This window comes from Gallinula chloropus, assembly GCF_964237585.1.
Source record: "Gallinula chloropus genome assembly, chromosome: Z".
NCBI lineage: Eukaryota > Metazoa > Chordata > Aves > Gruiformes > Rallidae > Gallinula > Gallinula chloropus.
Genome location: NC_140089.1, coordinates 19678261 through 19699924, shown reverse-complemented (window position 1 = coordinate 19699924; position 21664 = coordinate 19678261). Strand labels below are relative to the sequence as shown.

Genomic DNA, 21664 nt, shown 5'->3' with positions numbered 1-21664 from the left:
GATACTGCATCCATATGGCTGCACAGGGTGTCAGAAAATGAACTGCAAGGGATGTTTTAAATGGGAATGGAAGGATGTTTATTATTCCACCCTGGAAAGTGTAAGGTATAAACACTGGACTTGGGAGCTTGCTCAACAATTACTCAGAAGAAAAAAAGGGTACCGCCACAGGTTCCTAAGTACAGACCCAATGTTGATAAGTGCCCCTCCTGAAATCTTCATTACAAGAATTTGTTATTGAAGACAAATAGCAATTAGTAAAGCAAGCAAACAAACAAAAGCCTAACAAAAATTACTCTTCCCTTGGTAAATCAGTTTTTGCTGCTCTCCATTGTGCAGTGAATTTCCTTTGTTCTTCATGCTCAGGACTCACAAAGTAAAGAGGGTCTTAATTTCTGAAGTGAAATAATGCAGATTAGGCTAATTTATAGACTGCTGCTCCTCTCAAGGCTGGTGCTCCAAGAGAAAAGGACCTACTGTTCTTCACAAGAAGCAGGAACAAGAAGAAAAGAAAAACTCTCTTTAATTTTACATATGCATTACTTGTGCATTTCCTTAAATAGAAGGTAACCAATCTAATCTAAAGCACTACAAAACCCTTTTCTCTGACCTTAGTTGGCTGGCAGAGGTGCAGCTATAGTACAGGTGATCCTTTGTTTGACAAGCAGATAAAATCAAAGTTTGAGTTAAGGCTCTTAAACTAACTGCAGTCTGGGTGCTGTGCTCCAATCCCTCCCTGCAGTGCTGTTGCTACTGCTTTGTTACTGCAGTGAATATATGGAGGTATCATGTCTGGAGTTACCGGCTGGATACTGAGGGAGAAAATGTGGCCTAAGGGTGTCAATGGGAAATTTGCCACTGACTGAATTTACAGCCTGGATTTCACCCACAGCTTCTGGGGTGTTTTTACTGAGTTCTCCAAACTATATGGTACTGCTTAACCTTCATATTCTATTTTCAGCAGTATTGCTTTCTCTGAGTCAAACATCTCTGTTGACATGCTTTTTAAATTGGAGCAAAAAAGAAACAGGGGATGGGGGATGGGACAGGGGGGATGACAAGATTTTGACAGTTTTGAAAGAAAGCTTTGTACTCCTTTTTTAGGTATGGAGCCACAACTACAAAAATCATATCAACAGGACAGAAGAGTATCATTTCAGGAAGATGAGCATCTAACCCTTGGAGGCCTTACACCTGATAGAAGTGGAAGAGTACCTGAATGATACAGCTAAGCTAAGAAGGAATTCCAGGAAGGTAAAAGTTACCTTTACATATTCAATTCTACCTTCCTTTGAAATACATCTCTTCACAGGGTAAACTGATTTGCTTAAGTGAGTCTGAGAACAAGTGAGCTCCTCTGTTTTTCCATTGAAGTAAATAATCATCCTGTTTTCTAGCTGTACCGATTTCTGCTGTCTAAAAAGACAGTTGATCTTTCTCCTCCCTCTGCAGGAGAAGGTGAGAGGGAATACTTTTTTAACATTAGAAGCCAACATATTCATATGTGGTAGCACAACAACTTCTTTGGGCACACCAGTCTGTAAAATCACTTAGTTCTACCAGAGACGAGCAGTGCAGGATCCTCCTTTGCCCAAACTCACCTTTTCCGATTACATCTGTTTCCCAATCTTTTATTAGTATTTCCATTTTGCAAAGCAAGCATAAACTGCCTGGTTTTGCACTCCCTTTGCACAGGTGCAAATGATTTAGCAATTGCAACCATGTATCTCCCATTATATAACTGTGTACACTTCCTTTTTTAATCAGTGTGGCAAATTACTAATTGCATAAATGTGCAACTTAGATACCTATTGATATGAAAACAAGATACAGAATGCCTTAATTTTTGAGATGCTGCTACCCTCCGATGGAATGCATCATGCTCAGTGCTATAGTTCTTGTCTGCAATGACACTTTACCCAACTAGCTGGTTCACCTTTTTACTCCCTATGAAATGTGCTGAGTTATAGCTTTTCTGTCCTACTGTAGAAGTGACAGAGAAGCGCTCAGCCAGGTGACCCGTAGGTTCAGGTGCACAGATAGATGATCAGGTGGCTGCATTAGGGGTATTATGTACTGATCCACAGCAAAGTTTGAGTGTCTCCGCACTCAAGTACATGATCCTTTTGAACTGGGAAGAACTGACCTCACAGTGAAAGAATTCGCTATTTCTGGAGAAAGAAAAAAAAATAATATGTTTATTTTCCCTGCCTGTATTCCTTTATTTTCTTGGAGAGATGAGGTCAGGATTAAAGAGTTTCCTCTACTCTCTATGTAACACTGATGGAATAGAAAAGTCGTGTAGGACAGTCACGCTGGATTCCTCTTGTCCTTAAATTATGGCTAATATTCTGTATAGACAAACACAAGGAAGGAATGTATATGTGTTCTTTGGCAAACACAGAAAGTTAAGAAACTAGTCATAAACTGCAGAAGCATAGTGATATGTTTTAAAAGGGAAAGGATGTATATACTGGGGAAAAAATCCAGTAATTTTATAAAGATTCCCTCTCCAATTTGTAAACATGCTGTTATGAAAAGTATTACTCATAGTCTCAGTTTTATTTTTGTCACCTATCCAAACTCAAAGTTGCTTCAAGAATGCAAAACACAACATGCCTACTACTCCTGGAAGGAAACTGAGTATTTTCATTTTCTCATGTTTTCCCACTTTCTGCTACCTCTAGTATTTTAAAAATGCAAAGGGTATCTGTGAGTGAAAGAAACTATGCATTCTCTTTGTCACCAGGACTACATCCCTTCCAAACCAAAGCATTCTATGATTCTATGTACTGGTGTCTAGACTTTCATACTGCAGAAATGGTGATGGCTAAATTTTTTTGCAGATGCAGCCCTACAATTTAAAGTCCTCACTAGTTAGCAATAGTGTCAACCTAGAAACGTAAATTCTAACTTAGATTAATGAGCATAGCATATACTCTGAGCATCTAAATTCCAGAAGAAAAACTTGAATCCATTGGAACCTCCATTCAGCCTCATTCTACAAAGTTATCAATATCAACAACAATATTCTGTAATCTGATAATAAAGATATTGAATAAAAATGCAGGTTCATGTGACTTACACAAAGGAATCAGTGTTCTAAATTAAGCCCCTGAATCCTTTGAAATAATTTTCTCTGCAGTGTTTTATCCTGCCAGCTTTCTGTTTCATTTAATGTAGAAAAAGCCCTTGTGAAAAACCTGACTGTACTTTAAGTTATTAAGCAAATTAAAAACATAACATTAAGCCAGAACCTTGATTTTTTTTATTATTTACAGCTTTAATTATTACATACTATCTTGTTTTTGTACTGAAAATGTGTGACTATCACAAAGTGTAAAATAGAAGTTGAAAAATTAGCAGCTACACTTTCTTGCAACAAGAAGATGAAATAAATACCAAGAACATAAAATAAATACCTGTCCTAGCAGACTGACTTTTCTTACAGCTTCTCACTCAATAGTGTTCTACTCTTTCTTCTGTCCATAAGCAAACATAACTGTTGAAGCAAACCCTTGCGTTCTTGGTCTTGCTTCCCTCCCACAGTCACTTTAAAATTCCCCCCGTCTGCCACAAAATGCCTGTATCACTCTATGCTAAGTTTGTCAGAGTCTCTGTTTGCCACTTTCTCTAACAAAAAAAGATTAACTCTTTGCACTGAAAAAAGCCTCTGAGCCGCTGGGACCCAAAGTATGTTGCAAAACTGCCAGCAGAAGTCACTGAAGGGTTTTGGAAGGTGGCCATAGGAATGTATTACATTTTTCAGATTGGCACAAGCCTATTGCCTTTCCAAGTCTGTGATTAAGTACCAGCCACAATCAGATTTTTTTAACATAACACAAAACACAAGCAAGGAGATCTCCCTGATTTCATACCCAGTACTGGTAATAAACCCTGGTTATCTATTAACCTATTGATAGCTACCTGTTTCACATCACTGTGATAGGTCCCATGGACTTTATAGCATCCTTTATAAAGACAAACAATAAACAATTCCAGTTTAGGTGTATTATCTAAGTAAACACTTTGAAAATATGTTCTCAAGGGTCAGATGAGATGGTTACCAGAGAAATTACAGGATGCTGAAACAGAAACTATGAGTCTGGAATAGAAGCCTTAAGAGAAAGAAAGCAGGACAGTTTTATTGTCAATTAATGTTACCATTTCCCCATGCTCAAGTTACAATAAAGAACTGCAACAACAACAACAACAACAAACAACCCATAAAAACATGGCATCATCTTTGCTTTTTTATTTCTTTCAAAGAAAATATCCCCCCCAGTTGCCCGTTGGGTATCCTCATTCATCCCAACGCATTAGTTTTTACAGCAGGGCTTGCATCACTACCAGGATGGTGGGACTTGGCAGGGAGCGCAGGAGACGCTGGTTGCTGCATCACCTCTAATACCAGCTGTTCCTGTACTTCCTCACAGGTGTTTGTCTTCCACATGGCTGACAGCTGAATTCTGTTCAAAAAAGGATGACTACGGCTGCAATAGGTACAAAGCCAAGTTCCCTCTTGGATTCTCTTTCTCCCCCCTGCTGCGCCTCATGCGGCTGGCAGAGCTTTGCCATTGTGGAACTGAGGTTGCTGCAAATAAATTCTTCTTAACCAGACAGGCTTTTGTTCAGTTTTGACTCCAGGCTCCAAGCCTGAAGTCTTGAGCAATCTGCACTGAGAAAGCTCTGTGCGGCTGTGGTAAGGCTCTTTTTAGAGGCTGGGATTCTGAGCCAACCTGTAGTAAAGAGAACCATTTTCTGAAAGACTGCGTTCTGGGCAGAGGATCTGCCCATTACCAGTCCTGCCCTAGTGTAATCTCTGAGATTTCCCTTAAATTAGGCTTTGGATTTAGATGCTGGTAAGATCATACTTAAGGTTTTGTATCTGTATTTCTTTATGAGAACTAGTTGCAGAGCAAATTAGGGAGGCATATGATACTCTTCTACCTCTTGCCTACCAATTAATCCTTCACTTTTTTCTATGCAAACACAAAAAAGAGACAATGTGTACACATAATTTTTTCTTTCTGAAAGCACACCATTCAGCAGCTTATTTTCTGTCACAATCACAATTTCATCATGTGAAATCCAAGGACTCTGAAACAGTCAATATGTTACTCATCATCCTGTGGACATGCAAGAAGCCAAATAATTTGGGGGGGTTTCCCATTCCCTTTCCACTTCTCTTGTTACCACTTCCAGAAGCCGGTATCTGCAATGCCTTTGCACAGTTCTACAAACCGAGGCACTTTTTATAATCAAGATTTTTTTTTTCCCACAGTCACATCAGCACATTTATGAAACATTTTGTGTAACTGTTCAAAGAGAGTCCCTCTCTTGTCCTCTTAGTGATGATGGCAGACAATCCCTCCTGTGTTATCAGAAGTTGTCATCACCTGTCACCCAAGTTCAGAGCACTTCTAGCCATGCTTCACTTGCAGCTATTTTTTTGAATGCTCTGGTGAATCGTATAAAAATTATTTGAGTGTGACTCTTGCTGCAATAGGCACTTTACAGACCCTTCGCTTCTCTTGCGGCCACACAGAAGAATGAGGACTACAAAGAGCTTCCATCTTTCTCCATCTAAACTTAAGCCCCAAAATGCACAATCATGTGTGTATATCCTGTTTGGCAGAATGGCAAGGAAATTCTCTAACATCTATGAGGTCCTGGGTAGCCCTTTTGTTGTTCTTATTTTTGATCCCACCTAAATTGCTCGCTTTTCCCAGTAATCCTATTTTTTTTCAAGCAACACACTTGGCTCTATCCTCTCTGTTATTTATACATGACATTGCTACATGTTTCGGTTTTCCTACCTGGATTTATTTACTGGATGAATTTTGCTTAGACTTCTTCTGTTATAGGTTGCCACATCCAGACTTGGACTCATATTTTTAAACACCTTAATAATATATTGCTTTTCCAGATGTTTCTCTTTTCTGGAAGAATACCTAAATGTACCAGTATGTCAAATATCTTAGAGGCAACAAAGCATGCAGAACAAATGAGAAAAGCCACAAAAGAAAATGCTAGCTGATCCACAGCATACCTGATCTTTTTGCTTTCCAAATATTAACAACCCTGTTACTGTGTTAGCTATGTGTAAGATGAAATGTAGAAACTTCCTTTGGCTTAGAACACTGATGACACTTGCAATACTAACACTGATCTGGTACCTTTTACATACTCAACATCTTGTCTCATTTTGCCCGAGATTAAGACAGATGGTTTTTGAACCAGCAGACTGGGTGGACAGCCAGATAGTGTACCAGATGGGTATCTTGTTTCACTTACATTAAATTCTGTGTTGCCTCCCTTGGGAAATATTAAGAGTAGCATATTTACTAGAGAGCCACCCATGTTAAAGGCTTTATTTGTTCAATTGACTGCTGCCTGTAAGCAGTAAATACAGCACGGCAGAAGGTAACAGACCGATACATTCATTTTTCAGTGCATAACTACAGCCTGAGGATGAATAGCTGGGATAACTATGAATGCAGAAGAACCATTCAAGTATACAACTGAAGAGAGAAATATATTGAATTCTTTTGCATAAAGGTGTCTGTGGTCTTTCAAAACCTGTCCGTCACTTATGAAACCACAATATTTTTAAAGTGCTTTAACTGAAACAATTTCTGCAGAGAAAATGATATCTCTGTACAATGACTGGCTACATATAGCTGTAAAGAGTGGACTGTTTTTATTAAGTGTTTTATTTTATTTACCTCTGTTCTCCGTGGATAAAGTTGCACATGTGGAAGAACAGGTCATTCTTTCATGAGACGAGTGTAACAGCATTATCAAAATTCAGCCATGACTGGGACAAAACCAGAAAACAAAACAAAAAGCAAGCTGATGGGATGACTGTTGAGGGAAGGACACCTGCATTCTTCAGATTCTTCACTTAACATCTGGCCAGGGCACCATTTGGGGCTCCTGTCTACTTCAGTGTGGCAAACCTTTCACTGTCTATCTCTTCCTGAGGTCCTTCAGCCCCTCACCAGATCTCTCCCCTTCACACAGTCCACCCAGGTTCAGCTAGAGAACAGCCAGAAACCAGCCTTTCACACACATTGAGCCCTTGAAATGATGCCATGAAAAGACAAAATCAAAACTCAATAATCTTGGTGACTATTCTGCAGGTATTCACTGTGAGGTATTCACTATGAAGGTGGTGAATACCTCACAGTGAGCTAGGTGAGGCACTAGCACAGGTGCCCAGGGAAGTGGTGGCTGCCCCCTCTCTGGAAGTGTTAAAGGCCAGGCTGGATGGGGCTTTGGGCAACCTGAACTATTGGAGGGTGTCCCTGCTCATGGCAGATCTTTAAGGTCCTTTCCAGCCCTAACCATTCTATGATTCTCTGCTTCTTCCTTGCAGCGCTGTGCAGCACAGGGGATCGCTCCTCCTAATGCACGTGCTGTAAAGGGCCAGTGACACAGCTTTTATAGAAGACATATATGCATATTCATAGGGTTTCCAAGGAATGGTTAGTTTTTCCACACATTACAATCTCTGGATGGGTTTCAAAGATATTTGATTATCATTTACTTCATTTACTCCTCTTCCTTACAGGTCCTCTTGGTGAGCTTTAGTCTTGCTAACAATGCCACGGAGCTGGTTCCGCACACTTGAGGGCTCTCCTGTTCTTTCTCCTTCTCAGAGATGAGCTGTTTCCCCTGAGCTATCACAATGCACAGGATGTGCTAACATCGTAGTCCTTTAGGTGGAACTTTGCACATCCTTTACACAGTTCGTTGCTGACCAACTAATATTTACCACGTTCTTCACTTCATAAATCCTAAAGAAACTGAGTTACTGGGGAAGGCCCCTACTGCCTCACCCCAGCGCTACGTGTTGTGTATCAGGCCTGGTGCAGGCACCTGTCCCCAGAGAGGAATCCGGCCCATGAATGCTGATCAGAAAATAACCCCTGCCTATTGCCGAGTGCAGGCCGTGACTGCCATCGACACACTGACATTTCTTCATTTCCCATGAAAAGCTTTCGCAGCCCCCTGCTCAGGCTGTGTGTGCTGGTGAGCCTCACGGATGAAGGTGTCATATGAATCATAGAATCATAGAATCATAGAATTGTAGGGGTTCGAAGGGACCTCAAGAGATCATCGAGTCCAACCCCCCTGCCAAAGCAGCTCCCCAGCTCATATCACTCAGATAGGTGTCCAGACAGGTCTTGAATATCTCCAGAGAAGGAGACTCCACCACCTCCCTGGGCAGCCTGTCCCAGGACTCTGTCACCCTCGCTGTGTAAAAGTTCTTCCACATGTTGGTGTGGAACTTCCTGTGCTCCAACTTGCAGCCATTGCCCCTTGTCCTGTCTCCACAGACCACTGAAAAGGGGCTGGCTGATTCCCCCTGCATCCCCTGCTTCAGATAATTATAAACTTTAATTAGGTCCCCCCTTAGTCTTCTTTTCTCAAGGCTAAAGAGTCCCAGCTTACTCAGCCTTTCCTCATAGGGGAGATGTTCCAGGCCCCTAATCATCTGCGTGGCCCTTCTTTGGACTCTCTCCAGGAGATCCCTGTCCTTTTTTTTTTTTAGTGAGTCCTGGTACCTAAAGTGACTCATGGCTTTTGCTGCTGAACTAGAAGCCTGACCGATGCGTAAGCCTTGGGTGTCGCAGCCCATCCCCTGGCACTACACCTTCACTACCTTTGGCCGAGACTGTCTTTTTTACTTTTTTAAAATAATCTTATCTTATTTTTTTTTTTATTTAGCTTTCCAACATCTATTTATCACTTAACAGAAAGAAAAGCTTAGGCACGGAATATACTTCCCACAGGAAAAAGGGAAGAGCAAAGGCAAGTTCTTGTGACCAAGAGCTCCCTCTGGTGCATCGCAGGAAGAGCCCGCTGGGTCCCAGCCGGGCCGGGCATCCTGGGCTGGACCTGTGAAGCGGGGGTCCTGAGCTGTCCCGGGGCACGCAGGGCCCCCCCAGGCAGCGGCTTCCCTAGCTCACGGCTTAGCTCTCGAAGTTCATTCTGTAATGTAACATCTGCAACTGCATTACACGGCTTAAAATAAAAGCCACCAACCCACCAAACCAACCCCAAAACACACAAACCAACCCCAGCACTGACATTCTGAAACAAATCCTAACCAATCTGAACTTCTTACTTACAACTACACTTATTTAATATATTGAAAATCAAGGTACTCAGTGTCTGTGAATATGTGTGCACAAATTCTCAGTAAGACTTAAGACTCCACAAGAGAGCGCGTGGGGTATTTCAGAAAGGAACAAGGGTCTCAACTTCCTCAAGAACCTCCCTTCTTCCGACTCCCTGATGGCCACTGCTACTTCAGCAGCAGCTCTCAACCTCTTTCTTTGTGAAGCTGTATATGGGGATGTACATGTACAGAAAGTACTTCATTTCGGTTGCAGCTAAATTTCATGTTCACCTAAACCATTAATCTAAATCTGCTACTTTCTCGGGGTGTCCTGTCTGCTGGCTTTCATGTAATGAACTATCACAAGCATAGACTTTTTAAGACACTAACGAGCTCGTTTCTTGTTCACTGCACTTTTGAAAACATGAGAACAGAGGTTAGAAAATGCACTGAACCTTAAAAGAAAGGATAAATTCAAGCAGTTTTAAGGTCTGGTGATTTTTTCCTCCACAGCATGACTTTGCACAAATCACACTAAAACTGCAGGATAAAACTGTGTTAGTAGTTAGCACACTTGACTGCCCTTCAAATGTTTTGCAGATGTCAAAGTTGTTCAGGGCTGGTTCTTCAAGTGTGAAGGGCAGTAAAAAGAAACATTAAATTGTATTATAACCTGACCGGTTTATTTTAGTCATTTTAGTCTATCAAAAATTGAGCACTGTCCTGGCTTGTAAGCAGGAATCAATATCTGGATATTGCTGTTTATAGCAATAATACACTGTCTGCTACATACATAAAATCTGCAAAAGCAAGCCCAAAGCAAAGATTTTTTAAAAGCTGAGATACTTAAAATGGTGAAGCTTTACCACATTAGGTGAGTTTGTGCAGGAAGGTAAAGCATACCAAGGAATGTACTTTGAGATTTAAAACAGTAGAGTGATTTTTTTTTAATTGTTTCACACAAATAAATTTCTAGAAAGGTTTGATGGCCACACAGACTAATGTATCTTATGACAATACCTTTCGAAGTCTCCTGTTCACAGAATTGCATACTGAAGGGCTGTAGAGGTGAAGAACAGCTTTTTGTGGTTTACTGCTCAAATAACAGGAAACATTTCCTCAGCCATAAGATCTCATTTTGTCTGCCTGAAATTACATCCATACCTACGGCCTTAAACATAGGCAAAAGGAGACTCTTAACTACCTCAGGAGAAAAGAAACTTATCTCAGCTGCTAAGTAGGAAAGAAGAAATGCAAACTCTTGAGTTTCCTCCATTCTGCAGGTTTCTTCAGTCTTTTTGCAGCTGCTTCCACGTGTTTCAGAAGAAAGGAACTGCTTGTACCACTGTGGCTCATTAGCATTCTTCAGGACAGCATTTAGGGAATTGGCTATCACTTTGACTGGGCTGTTCAGGAAATGGACATATCACGCAGGACTCAAGCTTCAGAAGCCTTGATTTTCATAAGCAGTTCATGTTGATAATAGTTTTTAATTACTATTAGTCATTATCTCTATGTATACAAAATGAGTAGTTGTAAACAAATCTATGAGAGGGAGTATGAGCACATGACACAGCGGTGCTGACCTACATAGCCCTGACAGCTGCACTCCTTGGTGGTCCTTAGTCACCAGGGCAAAGCTGATCAGGCTTAAAAGGTCCTTACAGGCAGTCTGCCATCTTCTTTACTCAGATCATGTTTTACGCTCGCTGTCCCCAGTCCAAAAGAAAAGGAAGTGATCTCACCTTCTCTTGATGACTGATTTTGGGGATCTATTTATTCTGCAGATTCTACCAGACACTTTCTTTCCTGCTCTGCACGATAATCTTGGATCATCTTTCCCCTCCTGCTTTGTTGATTGGTTATTTGATGACAGGTTTACAAATTTAATTTCTTAGGTCAAGATTGATTTTGTCTATCTAGTGAGGCTTTAAGAAAATAGCTGGAAAGAGAGAACTAGGAAGCCACAAACTGCACAGGATCACTTCAGTTGTGAACAACCATGAAATGTACGTCTTGTCCCATGAAGGAGGAGGTGATTTGGAACACTCTGAAGAGACATACAGGTCCTACTAGTCCACAGTAACCAATGTAAGTAAAAATGGCTGAAGCTGCCTCCTCTGGCACAGGTAGCTCAAAAGAAGAATAAGTATCTCAGTTATCAGACAATACTTAAAAGCAATCTGAAACAAAAAGTGTGTTCCACTGAAAACAGCAAAGATCCGAGGGTCAGTTGGTAAAACAGCTGCCATCTCACTTTAATCCACACCTGCAACTCTGTCAGAGCCTTCAGGGTACCTCTGTCTTGCAAAATCCTCAGTCCTCAAAGACTGAAGCCCAGGCTTCTCATGCTGTGCTGAGAATGATATTCACAGGTTCCCCAAGCTAACTCAGGAGTCACCAGGTTAAGGCTAGAGGATTATGAAGTAGCATCTGATACCGTGACAAGCCAAAACCAAAACTCACTAGCCTTGGTGGCTATGAAGCAGGCATTCTTTGCTGCAGTGCTGTGCAGCATGGGGGATTGCTCCTCCTCATGTTCGCTCAGCAAAGGGCCAGTGACACAGCTTTTATACAGGACAAATATTCATATTCACAGAGTTTCCAAGGAATGGTCAACTTTTCCATTATGAGAGCTCATGATCACCCACTCACCTACCCCATCCCATAATCTCTTGGTGGGCTTCAAAAGTGTTTTATAGTTTACTTCATTTACTCCTCTTTATTACAGGTCCTTCAGCTTTTGTCTTGCTAACAATGCCGTGGAGCTTTGGCACCAAGTACTCGGCAGATTAGCACCTGTTGCAGAATGGCCTGAGAAGCAAGGCCATGAGCCCATGGAGCAGGTGTCCAAGCAGTCGCCTGGGTAGTTCAGTAAGACTGGGCCCCACGCCGTCTTGGTGAGAACAGAAGGGTCAAGGATCGGTCAGTGTATTTTTGTGTGTCATACAGCATGGCCACAAGATGTGGGAGCAGGAGGTGTGATAAGGATTTAGTGTTCCTGGGGCTGAGAAAGAGACATGATTCCCAGGCTACAAGATGGGTGGAGTATTGTAAATGTCACTTTTAGTTAAGAGCCAATTGGGATACGACAAGTGTAACACGTGGTAGGAATAGTATAAAAGGAAGTGTGTGCTTGCAGTAAAGTTGAAGCTTGCTTTATTGACCATATTGGCTGGCTGCATCCTTCCCTCTCGTCACGACAGGCGTTGCAGCAAGCACACCCACCTTTTCCCAAGGACCAAAACAGAACTCCAGACCTACCCTGTCAGTTAATTCTGGAGCTGAGTTTTCTTTTTACTACTCTGCCTGATTTACTGCAGAACTGAAAATTGATATAAGGATGGACATGATCTTTGATTTCTCCTTTTGAATCTCTTTCATGTTGTAAAAATAACTATTTACTGGAGGACAAGTTGTAGAAAATGCTGAGCAATGCTGCTTTTGCATTTGTAGAATAAGTGTTATATTTTTCTATACTGACTTGACGAATAACAGACTCGAGCTATCTCATCAAGAATCATTTACCAAAGACTGAAGTGGCCCTATAGGAAAAAAAAAGCTATGTCTTATGGGTAAAAGGAAGACAATTGTCAATCAAGATATGTTAACAAATGGGCAACGGTTAAGGGCTATGTAAGATGAACAATAGATAACTTAGATGCCGCATTTTGCTCAGGAAGCTCATGAATCCTTTTCTTCATCGAGGGAAAGCAGGAACCTGCCCGGCACGCCATGTGAAGAAGGCAGGTGCCTCGGTTGGGCCTGTAAGCCTTGGAAGTGCCTAAGTCGTAGGTAAACAAGGGAGGGATTTCAGACGGGAATAGGGTATAAAATGCTGAGAACTCTGACCACAGGGGTGCTGCCTCTCTAAGACACCAGCCCTTGCAAGCACGTGTAACAAAGTGCAGCTTCTCTAACGCACAGCTGCTGCGGGTCCTTCCTTAGGACCTGTAGTGTTTCTAACAGCTTGGGGCCTCCTCTAGGAGAGAGACGTCATGGTGGTGAGGGGGTCCTGCCGCTGAATATCATCAACAGGGGTTCCAGCAGTGGAGTGACTAAATCCTGAGACCAATAGACCTAGTGAACCTGAGGGAAGGACAGTAGGCACTGTCATAAAGGCCAGGCAACTCTGCACAGCACAAGGTAAGAAAATAGGACGTTAAGTATTGTCTTGCTGGTCGGGACATTCTGGGGGGTTTGGGGGCATGGGTATGTGTCTGTCTGTCTGTAAAAGATGTACAGTTAAGTACAAAGCGAGAGCAGAGCCTGGATCCACAGGTCCTGCCTTTCTGCGAGGGAAGTGTCTGGAGAAAGGCAAAGCAGAAGGTGTCTTTCTTATGAAAAATTCTCCAAGGGACTGAATGGGAAATAAGGATAGCTGGCTTAAAAAGAAAATGGTGGGTGAAGAGAGAAGCCCTGGAATCATTGCTCCAGACAGGCCCTTAGGGAGGATGTTGACAAATTGGAAAGATGTCTTGTACTAGGCATAAGGGCAAGAAAAAGATGATACAGTACTGTTGTTTTACTTGGTCCAAGGAAAGTATTAAACCCTCAGCTGTCTTGGCCAAAATACAGGGCAGAGGAAGATTGGATATGCCAATCCTTAAAGTTGTATGTTAATAAGAAAAAGCCCCTTTCTCAAGAAGAATCAGACTATGCCTCCTACTGGAAAGGGGGGTATGTTGCACAATTTTTTCCATTAAGAACAACTGAGAGAGATTATAAGGAAAAGACTGAGGATTCCAAAATGTGGGATCCCTTAAAATGTTTACACATCACCACCACCATCCCCCATAATCTAACCCCTGTAGATCCTAACCCTCCCTTGCAGAACCCCGAGGCAGGCTCCTTACTAGACTCTATGCCACCCCTAGAAAAACAAGAGATTGACCAGGACACTAAGACCAGTGCTCCTGCTCAGCCCACTTACTCTGGGTTCAATGAAGAATTGGAACAATCCAAGAGAGGTACTTTGAAATACCCTATGCCCTCAGGAAAGAAACATCCCACTAGGAGGAGAATAACCAAGGAACTATATTCTCTCTGAGAAGTTCCCCTAGGAATGGACAAGTGTGCCATGTTAGTTCCCTGCTCATAAGTACAGAAGTAAGAAATTTTAAAAAGAAAACAAAACCTTTAATTGAGGATCACATGGGATTAGCTGGATCAGTTCCTGGGACCTAATTTTTACACCTGGCAGGAGATGATGTCTATAACTAATATTGTATTTGCTGGGGAAGAAAGAGGAATTATTAGGCAGGCAGCCATGAAGGAATGGGAAAAAAAGAAACCCACCAGGCCAGGGAGTCATCCCGGTTGAACAAAAATTTCTTAATGTGGACCCAAACTGGAATAATAATGATCCAGTACATCGGACTACCATGAGAGATTTGAGAGACCTAATAATAGAAGGTATAAAGAAGGCTGTTCCTAAGTCTCAGAACCTTACTAAAGTTTTTGAGACCGAGCAGGAAAATGATGAGACACCCTCAGCATTTTTACAATGGCTAAGAGACCAAATGAGGAAATACTTGGGTATGAGTCCTGAAGATCCTGTAGCTCAAGGTCTTCTGAAGATCCATTTTGTGACCAAAGTGTGGCCCGGTATTAGGAGGAAAGTACAGAAAATGGATGGTTGGAGTGAAAGATCTTTGGAAGATTTACTGAGGGAGGCCCAGAAGATGTTTGTGAAAAGGGAAGAAGAAAAACAGAAGCAGAAACCAAAAATGATAGTATCTGCTGTGGATCAGGTAGTGGCACTTGGTCACGAGTGACGTCCCCCAGGGCTCAGTCCTGGGTCCAGTCTTATTCAACATCTTTATCAATGACCTCAATGAAGGGATTGAATGCTCCCTCAGTAAGTTTGCAGATGACACTAAACTAGGAGGAAGTGTTGAACTGCCTGAGGGTAGGGAGGCTCTTCAGAGGGATCTGAACAGACTGGACCGATGGGCTGAGACCAAGTGGGATGAAGTTTAACATGGCCAAGTGTAGAGTGCTGCACATGGGACAGAACAACCCCATGCAGCGCTACAGGCTTGGGGAAGACTGGCTGGAGAGCTGTCAGGCAGAGAAGGACCTGGGGTGTTGGTTGACTGCAGGCTGAATATGAGCCAGCAGTGTGCCCAGGCAGCCAAGAAAGCCAATGGCATCCTGGCTTGTATCAAAAACATTCTGGCCAGTAGGTCTGGGGAAATGATTGTGCCCCTGTACTCGGCATTGGTGAGTCCACACCTTGAGTACTGTGTGCAGTTCTGGGCTCCTCACCATAAGAAGGACATTGAGGTCCTTGAGCAAGTGCAGAGAAGGGCAACCAGGCTGGTGAAGGGGCTGGAGGGCAAATCCTATGAGGAACGTCTGAGGGAGCAGGTGCTGTTTAGCTTGGTGAAGAGGAGGTTGTCGAGCGGTGGGCGATGGTCTCTTCAGCCAGGTGACAGGAGATAGGACAAGGGGAAATGGCATGAAGCTGTGCCAGGGCAGGTTTAGATTGGATATTAGAAAAAAAAATATTTACTGAAAGAGTTGTCAGGGCCTGGAACAGGCTGCCCAGGGATGTGGTTGTGTCACCTTCCTTGGATGTGTTCAAAAAAAGGATTGATGAGGTACTTAAGGATATGGTTTAGCATAGGATGGGAATGGTTGGACTTGATGATCTTCAAAGGTCTTTCCCAACCTTGTGTGGAATTCTGTGAAGAATAGAGCCAGTCTCCCAGAGAGGTAGAGGGGAAAGTTGGTCAAAAGGCGGGGGGGGGATTGGGGGGGGGGCGGTGAGAAATGTAAATAGAAGAGGAATTGGCAGAGGCATGGGAAGACCTTGGCAGTTACCACAGAACAGTTCTCTCTTAGGGGTGTTATCAGTGTGGTAAACAGGGACATTTTAAGTGAGAATGCACTGATCTAAGAAAAGATGACTCCCTTAATGACCTTTGAAGATGAGGACTATGTGCTCTTTGAAAATAAAATGACTTCTTTGACAACTTCCAGCCCCTCCCCGCCTCCACCCCCATCTGTTTCATTAATTCCTTGTTACCTCGTAATTGGTCATAAATTCAGGCAAAGCATTTAAGTAGTTCAAGTTCCCCCTTGTCCTTGAAGGTATACAAAACCTGCTGAAACCAAACTTGTAGTTTGAATCAGAGTCAAGGGGTAACTGAGTCTGTGCAAAACAGAAGGTTACTTGCGGTGACAAAGAGGAGCCATCTGACTTCATCCCCACGACCCTCAACGACCACCACCAAACAGCAGTGAGCAGGCGCAGTTGGGAGGAGTTTATGGAAATCACTTCTTGGAACTCATTTTAATATGAAGCGGGACAGGTTATGAATATGTACAGGTGTATGAGGCAACCTAATGAATAAGTATCATTGAACTGTATATAACCAAGAAGAACTGCCACCTTAGTGTGCACGTCCACAGTGGAGCAACCCCCAGTGCACCCAGCGCTGCAACCCCTCACCTGACACTGATGTGACACCTCAGCTCTGTGGTGGTAGATATTGCAATCCCTCTCTGTTGCAGTTTTGTGAGGCTGTGGTTCTGAGACGGTTTCTTTAAGCAGCAGTTACAGTTTTCTGCCAGCCTCGACTATAAACAACGAGCAATTCAAGGCCAAAGTCGCAGCCCAAGAAGTGGTCACAGCGTCTCTGAGAATCACATATAGGAGAAAACAACCTGGAAGCAGCTGCATTTTGCCACCGGAGAAGGGAGTGAGAAGATGTAATGAGCTGTGCAGACACCAGGGCTGGGAAAGGGTGGGGGAGGAGGCGACCCAGGTGCTGGAGAGAAAGATGCCCCTGCAGCACGGGAGAAACCCATGGAAAAGGCCAAGACCCCACCTGCAGCCCGTGGAGGGGCTCCACGCTGGATGGAGCAGGTGAAGACATAGAGAAGACACTGTGACCCTACATTGGAACAAGCCCCTGCCAGCACTTACAGCCATGAGGAGAATCAGAGACACAGAGATGAGTGAGAGAGAGTTTTGCGTCAGAACAGGTTTGCTGGGGGGAGGCTTGGAATCCCATGGAGGACTGGGACTGAGAGACACTGTGATAAAGAGATAAAGCCCTGTGGGAAAGGGCTCACGTTGGAGAAGTTCATGGAGGACTGTCTCCCGTGGGTGAGATCCCACGGTGCAGCAGGGGGAGGGTGTGGAATGAATGCCACCCCCCGTCCCCCCAGCCAAGAAGCACGTAATTGGACATCGCTCAGGGGTTAAGCCCAGCCACCCCCAGCCACCCAGAGCAATCTGAGGTCAGTTGGAATGCAAGGGGGTTTAACCTCTGCCAAAGCAGTCTACCTGGTTACAGATCGTGAAAGGTTTTCTTTTGAATGGGAAGATCTTTGTGCAGGACAGAAACAACAATTTGGATGGACATTTGTACCTCAAGGATTTACCGAATCGCCAAATTTATTTGGACAAGCATTGGAACAAATATTAGAGAAATTTAAAGTCCCAACTGAAGTTACCATTCTACAATATCATAGAATCACAGAGTCATAGGGGTTGGAAGGGACCTCGAGAGATCATGGAGTCCAACCCCCTGCCAAAGCAGCTCCCTAGGACATATCACTCAGACAGGCGTCCAGACGGGTCTGGAATATCTCCTGAGAAGGAGACTCCACCACCTCCCTGGGCAGCCTGTCCCAGGGCTCTGTCACCCTCACTGGGAAAAAGTTCTTCTGTATGTTGATGCGGAACTTCCTGTGCTCCAGCTTGCAGCCATTGCCCCTTGTCCTGTCCCCACAGACCACTGAAAAGGGGCTGGCTGATTCCCCCTGCATCCCATACTTAAGATATTTATAAACATTAATAAGGTCCCCCTTTAGTCTTCTTTTCTCCAGGCTGAACAGCCCCAGCTCACTCAGCCTTTCCTCATAGGAGAGATGCTCCAGGCCCTTAATCATCTTCATAGCCCTTCTCTGGACTCTCTCCAGGAGATCCCTGTCACTTTTATACCAGGGAGCCCAGAACTGGACACAATACTCCAGGTGGGGCCTGACCAGGGCAGAGTAGAGGGGGAGGATCACCTCCTTCGACCTGCTGGCCACACTCCTCCTGATGCACCCCAGGATCCCATTGGCTCTCTTAGCCACCAGGGCACACTGCTGGCTCATGGCCAACCTGTCATCCACCAGGACCCCCAGGTCCTTCTCCACAGAGCTCTTCTCCAGCAGGTCATCCCCCAGCCTGTACTGATACAAACAGTCATTCCTTCCCAGGTGCAGGACTCTACACTTGCTTTTGTTGAACCTCATCTGGTTTCTCCCTGCCCAGCTCTCCAGCCTGTCCAGGTCTCTCTGGATGGCAGCGCAGTGTTCCTGCGTGTCAGCCACTCCTCCCAGCTGTGTATCATCGGTGTACTTGCTGAGGGTGGATGCTATTCCCTCATCAAGGTCGTCAATGAAGATATTAAACAGGACTGGACCCAACACTGAGCCCTGGGGAACACCACTAGTCACAGGTCTCCATTCAGACTCTGCTCCACTGATCACCACCCTCTGAGCTGGGTCCGACAGCCAATTCTCAACCCACCTCACTGTCCACTCCTCTATCCCATGCTCTCTCAGCTTTGCTATCAGGATGTCATGGGAGACAGTATCAAAGGCCTTGCTGAAGTCAAGGTAGATGACATCCACTGCTCTCCCTCCATCTACCCAGCCTGTCATGAGATCATAGAAGGCTATGAGATTGGTCAAGCACGATCTCCCCTTGGTGAATCCATGCTGACTACTCCTCATGACCTTCTTCTCATCCAATTGCTTGGAGGTGGCATCCAGAACAAGCTGTTCCATCACCTTTCCAGGGACAGAAGTGAGGCTGACTGGCCTATAGTTGCTGGGATCCTCCTTCTTGCCCTTTTTACAGACTGGAGTGACATGGGCTATCCTCCAGTCTCCAGGCACTTCTCCTGTTCTCCGAGACCATCTCATACGTAGATAATCTTTCAATCTCAGGGAAAAAAGACGGGAATCATAAGGGAAAACACAAATGCTTTGTTAAATTTAATGGGGAAACAGGGACTAAGAGTACCAAAACTACAGTACATGGAAAAAGAAGTTAAATATTTTAGGACATCTAATCAGTGAAGGCCAATGGAGGATAAATCCAGAAAGGATAAAAGGAGTAGCTGAAGTACCTCTCCTGAAAACTAAAAAAAAAGAGCTGCTAAATTTTTGGGGACTTACAGGCTATTGTCACCTATAGATTGAAGTATATGCACTGACAAGAGGGATTCTATTTTAAATTGTTAGAAGAAGAGCCTAATGACTTAGTATGGACTAATGAAGAAAAAGAATACAGGAATTAAAACAAAGTTTGATCTGTGTTCCTGTGTTAGCATTGCCCTCCTCCCTTGGCAAACGGCTCCACCTGTTTCCTACCGCAGATAAGGGAACAGCCCTGGGAGGTTAACCCAAGAGTGGGGAGGCAAGTGACAGCTGATTGCCTGTTTGTCCAGTATCTTGAGGGTGGCCACAATGTGTACAGGCAGTAGCAGCCACAGCCCTCCTGGTGGAAGAAAGCAGACAACTAACTTTCGGAGGAGCACTTGTAGTGAGTACTCCACATCAAGTAAGGACAATTCTGACCCAGAAGGCAGGAGGATGGCTCACTGATTCTAGGATTTTGAAGGATGAGGCAATTTTAATGGACAAAAATGACTCAGTTTCTAACTGCTGATTCATGCCTTGATCCTGCAACCTTTCGATCTAAAGGGGAGACAAATAACCAACAGCTTGAACACGACGGCCTGGATATAATTGAGTATCATACCAAAGTGTGACCTGGCTTGAGGGACCTACCCTTGCCAGCAGGTCTCCATTTATTTATTGATGGGTCCTCGAGAAACAAACAGGGGAAAAGACACAATGGTTATGGAATTATTGATGGAGGAAATCAAAGTGTAAAAAAATCAGGAAGACTACCTAACAATTTGTCTGCCCAGATATGTGAATTATATGCTTTAAATCAAGCATTACAACTGTTAGGAGGGATAGAAGGGATGATTTACACTGATTCAAGGTGTGTTTTTGGGGTAGTTCAAACATTTGAGAAGAAAGAGGATTAACAGTAAAGGAAAGTAGCTGGTTCATGGGGAATTTACTCCTACCAAGAGAAATTGCAGTAATCCATATAAGTGGGCATCAGAAAGGAAACTCATTGGAAGCTAGAGAACACAGATTGATAGATGAGGTAGCCAAAAAAGCTCCCTTAGGGTCTCAATTAGTTAGGATGTGCAGTCTTAATCCTTGTGTGTCTGAAACAAAGGGGATTCCAACTTTCACTGAAGGAGAGAAAAAAGAGTTGAAGGAATTGGGAACTATTGAAACAGAAGGAGGAAAGTTGATTCTCCCAGATAGATGAGAAATGCTAAATAAACAAGTTATGAGGGAAATAATGTATATTTTACACAAAGGGAGTCTTAGTTGACCATCTGATAGGATGGGTAGAAGCATATCCAATGGCTACAGCCACAGCTGCAGGGGTAATTAAAATCATTCTAGAACAAATTATTCCCAGGTATGGAATAGTTGAAAATGTAGATTCAGTCACTTTACATCCAAGGTGCTCCAAGGGACTATGGAAGGATTAGGGATATCCTGGGACTTTTATACTCCCAGGCATCCACTCTCATCTGGTAAAGTTGAATGGATTAATCAGACACTAAAGAAACAACTATCAAAGTTAATTTTAAAAACTAAATTACCCTGGATTAAATGCTTGCATATTGCCTTACTGAGAATTCAGACTGCACCTAGGAAAGACTTAGGTGTATCTCCCCATGAAATGTTGTTTGGCTTGTCTTATATGGATGAAATAGGAAAAATGCCAAGGTTTGAAACCAAAGGTACTTTTCTTAAAAACTATATACTGGGGCTGTCCCCTTCTTTATCCTTCCTCAGGAGTAACGGACTCTTTGCACAAACTCCACCATTGGAATTTGCAGTCCATGCTATCCAACCTAGGGAATGGGTTCTGATTAAGTCATGGAAGGAATCCAAGCTGCAGCCTGAGTGGGTAGGCCCTTTCCAGGTTCAATTGGTAACCAAAACTGCGGTAAGGACTGCTGAGAAAAGCTGGACTCATTACAGCCAGCTCAAAGGACCAATGGAACCTCCTTCTGAGGACAAACAGCCCACCGAGAATCCTCTGCTCATCAAACTGAAGAAGCAATAATTTAAAAACTGTCTGAAACACTGTTTCAGTAGTAAACATTTTGTTTGTAGTTTTTATTGCACTAGTATTTATGTATTGTGTCTGGGCCTGTAAAAGGATGAAAATTTTTAAAATAATGTTAATATGTTGTTTATAATATCATGAAGGCAGGATTGCCCTACTTAATAATCAAATGAAATTGCCATTCAGCATTCCAGAGGGGACCAGGCTACAGAGCATGGTGTTTGATGCTTGCCAGATTTTGGAATGTGGGGGTCTAGAGAACCAAAGGGCACTGGGCAATGCAGAAAAGTACATGTGTCCTGAACTGGTACAAGGTTGGACACTTTGTGGGGAGGGTCCTCCTTGCCCCTCTT

General features: G+C 43.4%; 1 long non-coding RNA gene across 2 annotated transcripts; it reads left to right on the top strand.

The window, feature by feature from the left end:
- Positions 1-757: 757 nt before the first annotated feature.
- LOC311203552 lies at positions 758-21074 on the top strand. Of its 2 annotated transcripts, none has more exons than XR_014617981.1 (3): positions 758-930; positions 1105-1254; positions 21035-21074. It is a non-coding gene; the product is annotated as an uncharacterized lncRNA (long non-coding RNA). The 2 variants fall into 2 exon arrangements; XR_014617982.1 differs by lacking the exon at positions 21035-21074 and adding an exon at positions 4437-4506.
- The last annotated feature ends 590 nt before the right edge of the window (positions 21075-21664 follow it).